Source organism: Marmota monax, unplaced genomic scaffold (assembly GCF_021218885.2).
Source record: "Marmota monax isolate L192 unplaced genomic scaffold, Marmota_monax_Labrador192_F-V1.1 WCK01_AAM20220418_F8-fsc00019, whole genome shotgun sequence".
Lineage (NCBI taxonomy): Eukaryota > Metazoa > Chordata > Mammalia > Rodentia > Sciuridae > Marmota > Marmota monax.
The window spans coordinates 22,548,973-22,563,237 of record NW_026695242.1 but is presented as its reverse complement, the minus strand read 5'-3'; the positions used below and the strand labels follow the sequence as shown (position 1 = coordinate 22,563,237).

Below are 14,265 nucleotides of genomic sequence, written 5' to 3'. Positions count from 1 at the left end.
AGGATAGACCATTAGGTAAAATTTGAACATATTAAATATTTCCAATCACTAGTTCTTACTATTTTTTAACAAGACTACAGTATAAATGATCAGTTTCATTTCCTGGGAGGAGAAAAAGTGTAACATTTCAAAGCACCATTTATACATGGGAGGGCAAAGCACTTCTTAGCTCAACTTCACAGCACCCATAGCATCTTGAAATAAAATCAAAGATTAATCATTCAGCAAAAGCCATATAACATTTACCCCTTAATTTACTGAATGATTGAAGTGATAAAAGCTTGTTATAAACATTTCCCCCTTTGCAATACAGTTTAGAGTGAATACATATACTCAGAGTAAGGGGCCATATTCAGACATTGCACTAACAATAGCTCAACATAGTTCATGCTCCCTGGAGTGGAAAGATCACTTCAATGAATTCAGAGGATTTAAATTTAATGTGATTATAAATCCTTCTTTAAAAATTTTAAAATATAAATAATATTATTCATTGTGAACTGAGTCTGGAAACAGATATGACTTTACGTAAGTACAGCTCAAAAAAGGAAAGCTAATATATTTATCATATTTGCTTAATAACCTGATACAACCTGTAGCAATAAAAAAATATTTGGAAATATATGGAAACTAAAAACAAAACAGGAAGAAAACACATATGTAAATTCAATAAAGAATAAAACTACAATCATGCCTAAATGTATGAATGGAATTATCCACTTAGGAAATCTATGAAAATTTTCTGAATAAAATGTTATAAGAATGAGAAAAACATTAGAGGAATATTTCAGGCCCCTGCGTGTTATAAGCTTATCAAGAAAACATTGCTCTTAGGCTTCACGGCTGACCTTTACAAATGCTTATGAATTTAAGGACAAAAGGATCAAACACCTCAAGAGACCATGAGATGGATGGGATAGTAAACCACCTGGGATGCTATTTGTCTTTATCAAAAATATTAATAATCTCCTAATGTTGTATAGAGTATACAGTAATTGTCCTAGCGTATGTGATTATCCAAACTGATTGCATGTTTTTATTTAGTTTTATTTTTGTTTGTTTTAGCTTTGGAGCTTGTAACCATCCAAGTAAGATATGTTGCAACTTGTCTAGACCTAAAATGTTCTGTCTCTGAAGAATTACCACTACAAAAATACAATCTTAGATAAAACATAACTTACCAACTGCTTAATTATATACAAATAATATGAATTTGCCTCCTACTCAAAATGAAAAAGAGCAAGACAACAAAAGAAAGACAGCATCTTAGTAAATATGATGTCAGAAAAAGGGAACTTCATCCTGTATCAGAAATGGATAGTCCTTTCTTTTTAAAAAAATAATTTTCTTTATTTATTTATATGTGATGCTGAGGATCAAACCCAGTTCCTCACACATGGTAGGCAAGCACTCTACCACTGAGCCCAGCCCCAGCCCTGGATAGTCCTTTAGACATAGAAATAGAGGAGCTGATTTAAAAGTACATTATAAACCAAACTCAAAAAGCCATTGAAAAAGAGTACTAGTTAACTATTTTTGGTCAACTCAAAACACTAGTCTAACTAGAGAAGATTATGTATATTTTTCGGGGGAATGTTTTCTAAAGCAAACTTAGTTTCTTTCATACAAAACAATTTAATGTGTGAGCTAGTAGTCTTTTGAGCCATTTATTTTACTGGGATAGAATTTTCTGGTCTTCACACCTGATTTAGGTAAAAGCAGCAGAGCCTGTAACATTCAGATATAGCAGTCTCCTTTCAGATTAGGACAGCTCCTATGTTTAACAGATAGGGGATGGGAATAAAACTTTTACCACTCTCCATATGTATAGCACACAATATTCACAAGAAGAAAAACCCAGAAGACAGAATAATGATTCAAACATACTTAGGGAAAGGGGATTTGTTCCATAAAAGAGGGTTATGCCAAAGGCAGAGCATGATTCTAATACACCTCTAAGAACTTTGGAAGCCTCTGCAGAGTAAACTTGGTAGTTTAATACTCTCAGGGAGAGGGACACCAAATTTTAGTTTCTCATAGTAGTCATTGATTCTGGCCTTTCATACCACATCATCTTAGTTTAGAATCTACCTGATGAGTGGAACAGAACAGTTATCTTTAACAGGAACAGGCAGAAGCCTTGAAGAAGGCTATGAAGTGTGCCACATTCACACTTCACTGACTACAGCAATGAGGACTGAGTCAGATTTTATTAAAGAATAAGGTGAACGTCATTACTGTGTCCTTACCACACCACCAATCACATAGAGACTTTGACTTCAAATGAAATGTCCTGCAAGGACAGGGAATGTCCTATCAAACAATACAGGAGACAGAGGGCACAATGCTTAAAGTCACACTTTAAAAAAATGCTTAAAGTCACACTTAAAAAAAAAAAAAAAAAAAAAAATATATATATATATATATATATATATATATATATGTATGTATGTATTCCTGAGATCTTCTCAGTTACTCTATATCTAACTCTGTACCCAAACTTTCTTGTCTCCCCACCCACACGCCACACACATACATACCCAGATACCACTTTAGGGAGAAAAGCAGAAGGAAGGATTGGCATCACTCAAAGAATGAGTATGTTTTATCTAAGAGAGACTGAATAATAAACAGGTGAGCTAATTGAATAATTAGATGATTTATTCATTTATTTCTCCTCTTTAGGTAACAAGATTATGGAGACTTGGGATGTAGGTTGGATTTGTTATTGTCTGAATAGAAGAAATGTCATATTCTCTGCAGATCTGAGGATTAATTTTGGCAGTAAACTACTGTGATCTAGCTATACAAATAATGTGAAGGACAGTGTGAGTAAGGGGGAAAAATTGTGAAATTAATGGTCAAGGGAAAAAACAGAGAAGTCCAAAGAAGGAATACAATAGCCAAGTAAGTAGAAGAGAACACACAGAATCTGCAGAAGCCAAAATATAAAGAGTAGAATAAACTATTGAAGATAAGAGTGGAGAATACATAAAGGAAAACAATTGAGATTCATGGAGCATTGATCTGGGATGGCCCACCTATGAATTAGATTAAAGGAAAAGGGTAAAAGACTGGGAATGGAAAAATCAAATAATTAAAAGATATATTTTTCCTCATTTAAAGTAGATCACATTTTAAAAATTGAATTTCCAGACAAACTTAATGAGAAATGCTATATAAGATATCTCCTCCTGGAATTTTCAAATGTTAATGACCAAGAAATATAGGAGCTTACAAGGGAAAATCACCCAAAGATATAAGAATTAGATTGGCCTCTAAATATCATTAAACTGTGGAATATATTAAACAACCATCTGCTGAGTTCATAAGAGGGAAAAGTTTCAGCTTCAAAATTCTATCCTAGAAAATATGTTAAATTTAATCATATGAGAAAGAAATTTTGAAACATATAAGGACTCAGAAAATAAAATAACAAATATCTTTTCTAAATAACCCACAGGAATTCAAAAGGGATAATCAATACTTAAGACTTTTGTATAAAGTTAGGGAAGGTATGTGTTATAATGTACTGAAAATGAGAAATTTGATAATTAATATTATTGTGATTACTATTCATGAAATCTAGCATTTATTAAGCATCATTCTAAGTTTTTTAATTGTATTAAGGTACTTAATCTATAAATAATTTATATAAGGGAAACAATACAATAATTCCTACCTTAGTAATCTTACTTTACAAAGAATAAAAATTAATTCAATTATGTAAAACATAATGATCTATATTTATAACAGGTAAAATGTTATGGAATTTCTAAATATGGATACAGGTCCAAACAAATAGTGATATCAAAGCTTATTCTTGAAGGCTAGTTAGAATGGAACTTCATGGAGAATAAAACCAGTTCAAAATGCTAGAAGAGTAACTTTGTTTTTGCTATGCCAAACATTAATATTTATCCTCTCATTGTAGCTTTGAATATCTGATCTCTGGAAAAGTAATGTTTATAATATTCTCAAATCTGTTTGCTTGCTTTTCATAAGAAAGTGTATATTGCAAGGCATTAAGCAATTCAGCAAAACCTTGTATCTAAATAAAATATGAAAAAGGGTTAGGGATGTGACTTAATGGTTTATTGCTTCTGAGTTCAATCCCTAGTACCTAACCAATAAATTAATAAATAAAAAAATAATAATAATAACAAAATTAAACCATTTGTTTTAGCAAATTATCGATTCGTTTTTTCCTGATTATTTTTTGCTAAGCATATAAAATGACCTGGTCATTTTGATTATTTGGATTCAGACTATATTTTTTTTTTTTCATTTCTTCTCAGAAATATGGCTCCTCTTACCAGAAACGTGCCAGCTATCAGGAGAGGTAATATTAATACAATGCAAAGTCAATGGAAAATCAAAGGCATTCATAAAGTAATATATTGTTTTATGCAATTAGAAGAAAAGAGGCTTATAATGTGTGGTCCTTAATGCAGCATATGTTATAGGGATCAAAACATTCAGGTTGACAAGCTATAATGTATAGAGAAGAATTTATAGGAACCTGGCTTGATCTCAGCCTTAAGTCATGATCAGTGTAGATAGAAAAGAATCCAGAAGTTACTTTATAAAGGTGAAGGTAATATAGTCTAGGCAGAATTAGAAGTGAAGGACATAACACAAGAAGAATAACATTTAGACTCAAGAGATAATCCAGATTGATCTGAAAGTTTAACTTGAAATTCAAAACAATGGGCAGTTCAAACTCCTACATTTGATTGTATTGCAACCTATAACTAACAGGACATTGAAAGTGGTTTTAATTTCTGTGTTAAAAGCCCCTTTATCTATTCAATGCTCAGCAAGAAACCAAGATCTGTAATAAAATAAAAGTGACATCTAAATGAAGGAGAACTATAAAATAAAGCATTAAAAAAGTGGTAGAGATGAAATTAGGCAAAGCAGGCATCTTTTGCTTCATTAATGTCCTTTGGGCTTGCTTGTAAGAAGTAGTAAATGTTAAATATTCTAAAAAGCCCTGTAAGCTCATCTTACAAGCACTGATTAAAAGAACTGAATACCAAATGTAACCATCAGATTTCCTTTGCATTTATCTGCTACCAAGAATACTAAGTATTTTCTTATCTCCATCACTCTCTGAAGTTTTCTTGCAATGTGCCTATCTATACATATTCATCACTCTGACAGCAGAATCAAGAATAAAAATTCAGATAAGAAAACATGATGTGCATTCCTTTATCTTTTAAATATGGGACATACATAAAAATAGATATATGAAGACTGCTTCTTAGAATGAACAATGAAAATAAGCAGAGTATAATCTCCATTTTATCCTGATAAAGGTAGAAAAGTGGCACATTCTGATTATTTGGATGTGGTTATTCGTAACTCCTCTTTATTCTCCTAAAGTCAATAATAAAGGGGTCATCTATAAAAACTCCTAGATTTATTGCCTTCATGATTATCCATACCACAAAGCACTCAGGCAATGGGAAGATGAATCTAAGCACATAGCATAGTTTTGAAGTTGTAACAATTTTAGGGCAGACTAGGTAAGCTTGCATTGTACACTTGAAGTGCTCAAAGACAAGGGGCAAGTTCAACATTTGAGTAATTTCTCCAGCAGTGTACTTTTAAAACTCACATTCTCTGAATTACACAGAGAAGAGTGTTTTGCCACTTTGCATTGCTTTATTTTGTCAGGGACTAATAAAACTTTTTTTTGGCAATTTACCTATATTATACCAATTAGTAACATTCCTAAAGTAAGCAAGACATTTTTGCTAAAGTTTTATATTGGTTAATTTGGTATTTTTATTGCAAGATATTTTTTTCTATTTTTGCTATTAATTATTTCAATTAACAAAAGGGAATGATTAGTTTTTATTATTTTGAGGTATACAGCACTATGAAAAAAACAAGCTAAATCAATGAAGGGATTTTTTTAAAAAATCACACATATTGCTCTGTACTTTTGAAATTTATACAACCCTTAGTGGTAAATCAACTGAAAATAACTGAGGGTATCTTAGAGTATTTTTTAAAGAAACATAACAGTTTACATGAATGCAAATCAGTTAGTTTTCATTTAACCTTCAAGTTTATTTTACAATATTCAATTAGAACTCTGCATTTAAAAGTAAAATTAAAAGATATTCATATCTAATCTTGCCTCCTTCTAAAACCACAGGAGAAACAGCTGAGAAATTCAATTCTTGAAAGAATTCCAAATTCTTCTGCCCAGCTGTTGACTTTTTTGAAAATTCTGATGAGAACTTAAGAACAAAAACATGACTAAAATAATAAATTACAATGCGTGTTCATAAATTTATTTCTGAAACTAAGACACTACTAGCTTTTCTTGCAAAAAGAAGCTCAACTCCTTAAACTAGATTCTTATTTGTAATTCAAACCCCAGGTCACTCCAATAGGACCTTTAAAAAAATGTTTTCTATCACTCTTCTTTCCTAAAAGCCAGGTCTTAAAGGTTGGCATTTACTTTTCAGATTTCAACACCTCTGCCCTTCCTTCCTCCCTTTAACAAGCACTCTACTCTGGCACAAGAACATAGGCAATAGGAATCTCTTCAGAGAAGAAAAAGCCCCACAAATATGTGGTTTTGCATATCAATATGCTTTGTTCTTAAAGCATTCCCCTCAGAATATTCAAAGTAATAAACAATATTTCTATTATCAATTTATATTCTCAGGGAATGACTGAATTTAATTTAATATTAGTCTCTATTTCATGACTCAGATAAGCAATTACATATGATAATGAAGAGCTATACACACATGAAAAATTGACAGTTTCATTCTGCATTATGTTCTCCACTTCCATCCATTTTCCAGCAAACCAACAGAAAAATTAAAGCAATAGCATTCTCTCAGACTTTTAATATTCTGCACACCTTGATTTTAGATGTTATGTTTCTCTTAAAATTGATAAATTCATATTTTCCTGTCTTCTATTACCTATGGCAATAGGATTTGGAAAAATTTATTCCTATATAAGGTCCTTTTGTTGAAACAATTGCTGTGTCTACATTTCCATATGACTTTTGGGAAAAAAATCTCTGTTGGATGACAAAGAAACTGAGGCAAACACTTTCATTTTACTGCAAAGAACTGATACTTGAGAAAACCAGTAAATAGACATCTTTATGTAAGCAGGATTTCAATGACATGAGAATAATTGTGAATAATTGACAACATATAGATGATGGTTGTAAGTTAGATCTCTAAACCAACAATCTACTTATAATTTTCTTCATGAGCTATAGCTCTTGGTTATTAAAATGTTAACATGAAGTTTTAAACATTTATTTAAATGTAAAATAAAACATACTATACCTTATTTGTAGATCTTGGGCATACTATTCAGAAACATGACCATGCAAATTCCTGCAAATACAAAGAACTGATTAAGTCAAAGTCATTTTCAAATTTGAACTGGAACAATAAATATGTAATTAAGAAAAACTGCTCACACTCTTATATTTCTTCATAATTTCTGGTACTAACATATGAATTAATTATCCCATGATTTCTTAAGATATAAACAAATATAATACATATGTGTGTGGGTACCATTAAAAAATCACATCATTTTAGAAGCAAATTCTTCCAATTTCACAAAATGTATGAGATAATGGGCAAAGTATGAAGATATGCATATTGTTGTAAGGCATGATGTAATGTGGGGCATGTTGCATCAGAAAAGAGGAAAGTTAACTTGCTGACTGCTACCTGCTTCCCAGTCCTGGGGCCGCATGTGGCTAAGAGAGCACCTAGCGATTAGACAGAAGGCATTGCCATGGGTTGTGATGAAGAATCCACCACCTCTAGGAATGGACAGCTGGTGTCTCCCATTACTGCCTATAGGATGAGTGTAAATGTAAATTCTCCCCACCCTGCTGACCTTAACCCTGATTGGCTCCTGTACATTATATTGGCTGTGTGTGTTTTCTCAATAAAAGAGATCCTGCTTTGACTGTTCTCCCTGGCGTGTGTGTCTGATTGTCCTCCAGCAAGGGAGGGCTGGATGTGGATGGCCAGTCAACCTTTACCTTTCTTGGTTCGTCCTGGTTGAGGCGTGCTCCCCCAATCTCTCCCGCAGGTCAGAAGGGAAAAGGGGGCTAAAACCCCTGACATATTGTCAGTAAATTTGATAAACTACATTTTTAAATTAAAAGTGATTGACAAATATACTTGGATATATATGATACTATACTTGAGTAATAAAATCATTTACAGAAAAATAGCCTTCTTTTTATACATATACTTTGTGTGTGTGTTCATTTATTCAGACATGCAAAATAATATATTTCACATTGCAATCTTTTCACAAAAATTGAAATAAAGTTTGAGTAAAATAATTGATACAGTCATAACTTGTTTAGGATTATTTTTCACATCTTAAAAATCTAACTTGTATTGGCTTCAGGGTGAGATATCTAAGTTAATATTTGGAAGAAGATAATGAAACTGTTATTTGGAAAAACATTAACATTATGTTTTCTTTATATTTGCCAGATTTCTTTGCAAATCACATTCTCTCCTATCCTTAAAATATCAATAATAAACACTATAAGATATTCTAATTCTGAAACTAACCATAGCTTCAGGACAACATGTTCACTTTAAAAAATATTAAAATGGTAAATTAAAAGGGTAGATCAGATGTATTTGTTAACATGAATATAAAAGCAAAAACAAAATCACGTATGGTGAAAGAAGGAGACACAGTCACAGAGTCACAGAGGTGGAAGGAAACTTGGTGATCATGGAGTTTGAACCCCATATTTGGAGACTAGAAAATATTCCCCAAAAGACAATGTTTTATTTAAATTCATGCAGCACATTTATAACAGGACTGGAATTATAAGCCCTCCTAAAAAGAACTACTGTGTTTCAAAAAAAATTATTATTACATGAAAAGAAATTCAACTCTATGAAGTTCCTGTAAATAATTCACTTGCTGGATTTAGAATATTTATTTGTGAAAATGAGATGAATATAAAGTGGATCTAAATCATATCCTAATACATTAAGGTGATGCCAAGATGTTATGATTAAATCATTTGTTCTTAAGACACTTTAAAAGAATTCAACTTCATTTTTAATTTTTTGAACTTTATTCTCCATGCTTGTATTTCTTATGTAATTTTTCATCAAAGGATTGAAATATTTTCCAAATATATATTTCATTTAAAAAGGTACAAATTTCAGAGTTTCTTAAAATTTACTGTGCATCCTTTAATAAATTTTTTTTAAATAAAACAAAGGTATTTAATTAAAGCCTCCCATGACTGTTTCTCAATTTTTAAGTTAGTATTCCTTAACTTTTACCTACATATAAAATTTATTATAAGCAAAAAATCAAAACACATTCCCAAAAGGATTTGCTGTAGTTTGCTAATTATTTGACTGTTTTGCATATAGTTATATAATACATTTTTATCAATCACATTATAGCAGGTGTATTTGGCATTTTTCATCCCACTTGGAATATATCAGTAAAGAACATCTCAAAAATCTTCCACTCTGTCACTTAAATGCAGCAGTACCCTGGGGGGGAAATGTTTATCAATTAAAAATAAGTAAATTATGTATAATACTAAAAAGTGATTCATTTTAAGGGAGAAAACTTTTTTTTTCCTTTTTGGTGATGGAACAGTCTAGAAGTAGGGTGGGATCAACTTGTGATATTGAACAGGACAAACCAGGGAGAGATTTGAGCAATCTTATATAATCATGATCTATTTTACATAAAAAGCCTATGATAAAAGTTATTAGGTTTTAGTAATTGTTCTAACTTTGTTAGTGATAAATGTTAAACTTGCTCAAATTTCAAAAGGAACAAAGGAATTTCATATCATTATTTTTACATTGAAAATATCCAGGTTGTTTGCATTCTGCAGATTTCTACTGGATTGCCTTTTACATTAAAAGCACTGCTATCATTAAAAAAAAAAAAAATCACCAAAATGTATTCTAACTCACTTTACAAAATGTGCACATACAGCAATGACAATGGACGAAACATCAACAGAAAGTTTCTCTATTTTTTAAATATTTTTAATTATTTTTTAATAATTATTTACATTTAAATAATTGTTGGTTGCACTATTCTATATGAACATAGTACGCAAAGTCACCTAAAATGACTTGCTTTATGTCTCATTCCCAATGTACTATAATTACTGTCAGAACACATTTGAATTTTAGGAAAACCAAGTCATATTACCTAAAGGCACTTCCCTTTTCTTTATAATTAGTGAAATACAATGGTGTTGGTCATCATAGTGAAGCCAGAATTAGACAGGCAGTCTGTATAGAGAGACAAATCAAGTCTGGTCAATCAAGGAGGCCAATTTGAGTGAGTTCAGGAAGTTGGAGAGGGATTGAAATGCTAATGCCTTTCAGAGCCCTTCCTCCACCCTTATCAGGATAACCTGCCCATGCTCCAACCAGTTGCTAAGGTAAGCTGTCCAAGGGATTGTCCCTGCAGGGAGATGCTAATTACACCTCTTTCCTGCTTAGCTCCTCCAGCCCATCTGCTTCTCACCTTTAAGAACAAAGAAGAACAAAGGAAGCCTAGGACAAATAAAAAAGGCAGAATGCCCTCACTTCTTGGGATACCAGAATACCAGCTATTACCTGCTTCTCCCTCCCAGGAGAAGTCTATGTTACCCCTTTGTAAAGTAACCCTGCTTTATGCTCGCCTCCATGTTATTCTCTAATGTTATACTTCAACATGTGCTGAAGGAAAACTTATCACCTGTAACCTGCAGTATCAATATCACTTTCTAATTGTTTCTGGGACTAATTATTAAAAGATACAACACTAGATTTTAGCATCTGCTAAAATATCATTTGTGCTCCTGACCTTGTTATATCAATGATCAAGTAGCCAAGTAGATAAAAAAAAATGATCAAAGCATGTGCATTAAGGTTAAAAGATATTTTAATAATTATTTACATTTAAATTTTACTACAGAGGCTCATCAGCACTGTCTCTATGAAGTGTCTCTAGTACTCTTCCTTTTTTTAAATATATTTTTTAGATGTTGATGGACCCTTTACTTTATTCATTTATTTATATGTGGTGATGAGAATCAAACCCAGTGCCTCACACATGCTAAGCAAGTGCTCTACCACTGTGCCACAACCCCAGCCCTCTAGTACTATTTCTGAATGTAGATTTTGGTGTTAATGAAGGGGTCAGTCAGGGAAGGTCAAGATGACTGAATAGAGGTGCTCACCACTCACCTCCTCCACAAGATGAACCAATGCAACAGTGTATAGTTCATTTTGAGGTGAATGATTATGGGAGAACACTGGAAAATAGCAGGAGAAAGATAAAAACCTTTTAAGATTCAGAGACCTGGCATAGAACATAGAAAGAGAAATGAAATACCATAATATTTTTGGCTCCAGTTTTAAGCTGGAGGAAAAAGAATCTCCTCTTTGCAAGAGTAAAGGTGAGAGAGAATTTCAGCAAACTTTATCAGTGTGGATGCTGGTAACTTTAGCTTTTAAAGAGTTTCACAATCCTTACAGGCTTGCAGCCTAATTAGAAAAGAAACCTACAATCTGCACAGTAGCCTTATTTTGGAAAAGGACCTCTCACCTCACTTCCCAGAAAACCCCTCAGTGTTCTGTACTTAGCGCCCATCCTGAAAACAAACCTACTGTCTGAATTTCAACCATTCTGGGGACAGAAACCCTGAATGTTTCCATTTCTGGAACCTCCATAGACATTTCACTGCACTGGATCACAGAAAACAAAAACAAAAACAAACAAAAAAAATGAGGCTCAGTAGAATTACTCTGACTCTAACCTGCCGAATGCCCCACCATTGAGGATGGGTTTTCTGAGATGGAGGATAATGGAGGGTGCCACTGATGAACTGGGAGGTGGGGGATCCTGTTTTCTGAGCCCAGGAGTGTGGCCAATTGCCAGAACTGAAGACAGTCACCTAATGGTCCCTGCCACCCCTCTACCTGGTGCCTTGCTCAGGTACCTCACTGACAGAGCAGGGAAAAAAATCCTGTGGATTATCTGCTTCCCCACTCCCAGGAGATACCATAGAGGCTTTACACAATGCCATGCTCCTGTCTATTGTACCACCTATCCATGGTACATAGAGGAATTTTCTGGACAGTGACCATGTTCTGTTCTTGCTTACTCCCACTTGCTCTCAAGGGCAGTTCAGCTAAAGGTATGTGGGGGGGTGGGTGGGGGGGCGGGTGGCCATCACATCTTCCACAGGAGCACCTGACTCAGGGATGGATAGAGAAACCCAGGCACATCTATGTGATTTCTATCATGGGCTGACCTGACAATGTGTCTGATCACTCACTGCTGATGGAACTGGGTATGAATGTCATAGAGGGATACTGTGATCCTTAATCCCCCTTCACTCCATGAAACACTTGTGTCTACACCACTATCTGGTCAGAGGATACTAGATTCAGGTTTCTCACTGCTCCTGGCACAGCAAGTTCCAGAGATCCTTCCAAGTAGCAGAGCTAGCATTAACAATGCTTGGGGAAATACTCATTACTTGATAGGGGATGACATTCCCATTGTAGAAGTAGCCATACAGTATGTATTTCACACACTCTGATTTCTATACCACACCTGTCTGAACTGCTAGAGTATTCCCATTTTTTTCATGACCCACAGAGGCATTGGATTTTTCTAACTTTGCCATAGTATGCACTGTGCCAAAACTCACTAATTAAAGCCAAACAATATTCAGGTTCTACATTATGATACCTAGCTGGAAATAAAGTTAGCACTGCACAAAACAACAAACAAACAACAACAACAAAAAAAAAACTATTAACCTAATACTCATCTTCAGAAAAATGTCTCTTACTAAGCAGACTATGCCACTAAAGTGGTGGAGATATTCAATTCACTAGATGTGCAAATGTAGGAAAATCTACAGATTCCAAGAAATCAAAATGGATGAAATACCTGATAAAGAATATAAAAAATATGATTTTAAAAAAGCTCAATAGGATACAAGAAAATGTAAACAGTTAAATTAAGAAGACAATTAGGAATATGAATGACATATTCAGAAAAAAGAAAATTTAACAAGTTAATGAGAAATCTTAGAAATCAAGAGCTAAATAATTCAGATAAATTATTTATTTGAAATTCTTAGCAAAAGACTATAATAAGTGGAAGAAAGAATATCAGAGCTTGAAGACAGGTCTTTCCAATATCACACTCAGACCAAAAATAAATAATAAAAACTGAGTGAAGAAATCTTCATACAAGATCTTTAGAATACCATTAAATGATCAAACATCTGCATTATTGGTATATCCAAAAGTGAAGGTATAAAGGTTAAATACAAAGAAAACCTATTTAACAATAAGAGCAGAAAACTTTACTAATCTTAAAAACTACATTGACATCCTTATATATGAAGCTAGTAGAACTCCAAATAAACATGGCCAGAAAATGTAATAATATCTTCATTACACCATTATTATTATAGTCAAATTGTCAAAAGTATGGGACAAAGAATGGATTTTTAAAATTTGCAAGAGAAAAATTCCAAGTCACATTTAATGATAACCCCATTAGACTAACTAGATTTCTCAATGGAAACTCTGAAGGCTAGGAATAATACAATGACACATTCTAAATCTTGAAAGAAAAAAGTGCCATTGAAGATTACTGTACCCAACAGGATTATTACTCAGAAATAAAGAAGAAATAGAGACTTTTTAACATGACCACTAGATCAGCCTTACCATGCTTAAGGGAGTCATATAACCAGGTTGGTTGGACATAATCAATGCACAATATATGCATATATAAAAATATCACACAGAATCCCATCAATATTTACAGTTAACACGTCAATTAAAAACATCTAAAAGAGAATGTCATCATCTAGTGGCTATATATATATATATATATATGTATATATATATATATATATATTGATAGTTTGATTTATTCAAGAAAAATTATAATACAAAAATCTCAATTTTGGCAATTGACACAGACAAGTATTTATTTCCTGAGTACATAATCTTAGAGCTTTGATAACAACTTAAATAAATGTCATTTTTCTGATTATCTAGTCAATGCAATTTACCTGGCACTTACATAGAAATTTCCCTAAAATCACTACATGACTGATATCATTCATGTCTCATTACTTCCATGGGAAAATTCTAGGGAAAATGACTTGACAATGCTTCCCAAATTATAAATAAGATCCTTCCTGCTTCTTCTAGTGAACGAATTTGA

The 14,265-nt window shown here is 32.9% G+C and overlaps 1 protein-coding gene across 1 annotated transcript in view; it reads right to left on the bottom strand.

The window, feature by feature from the left end:
- Pcdh15 (protocadherin related 15) overlaps nucleotides 1-14,265 on the bottom strand; it is a 1,685,700-nt gene that overhangs the window by 1,006,368 nt on the left and 665,067 nt on the right. The window contains exon 3 of the mRNA XM_058578029.1: nucleotides 7,332-7,382. The gene's annotated coding sequence lies outside the window, so the exon portion shown is untranslated. The remainder of the gene's footprint in view (nucleotides 1-7,331; nucleotides 7,383-14,265) is intronic.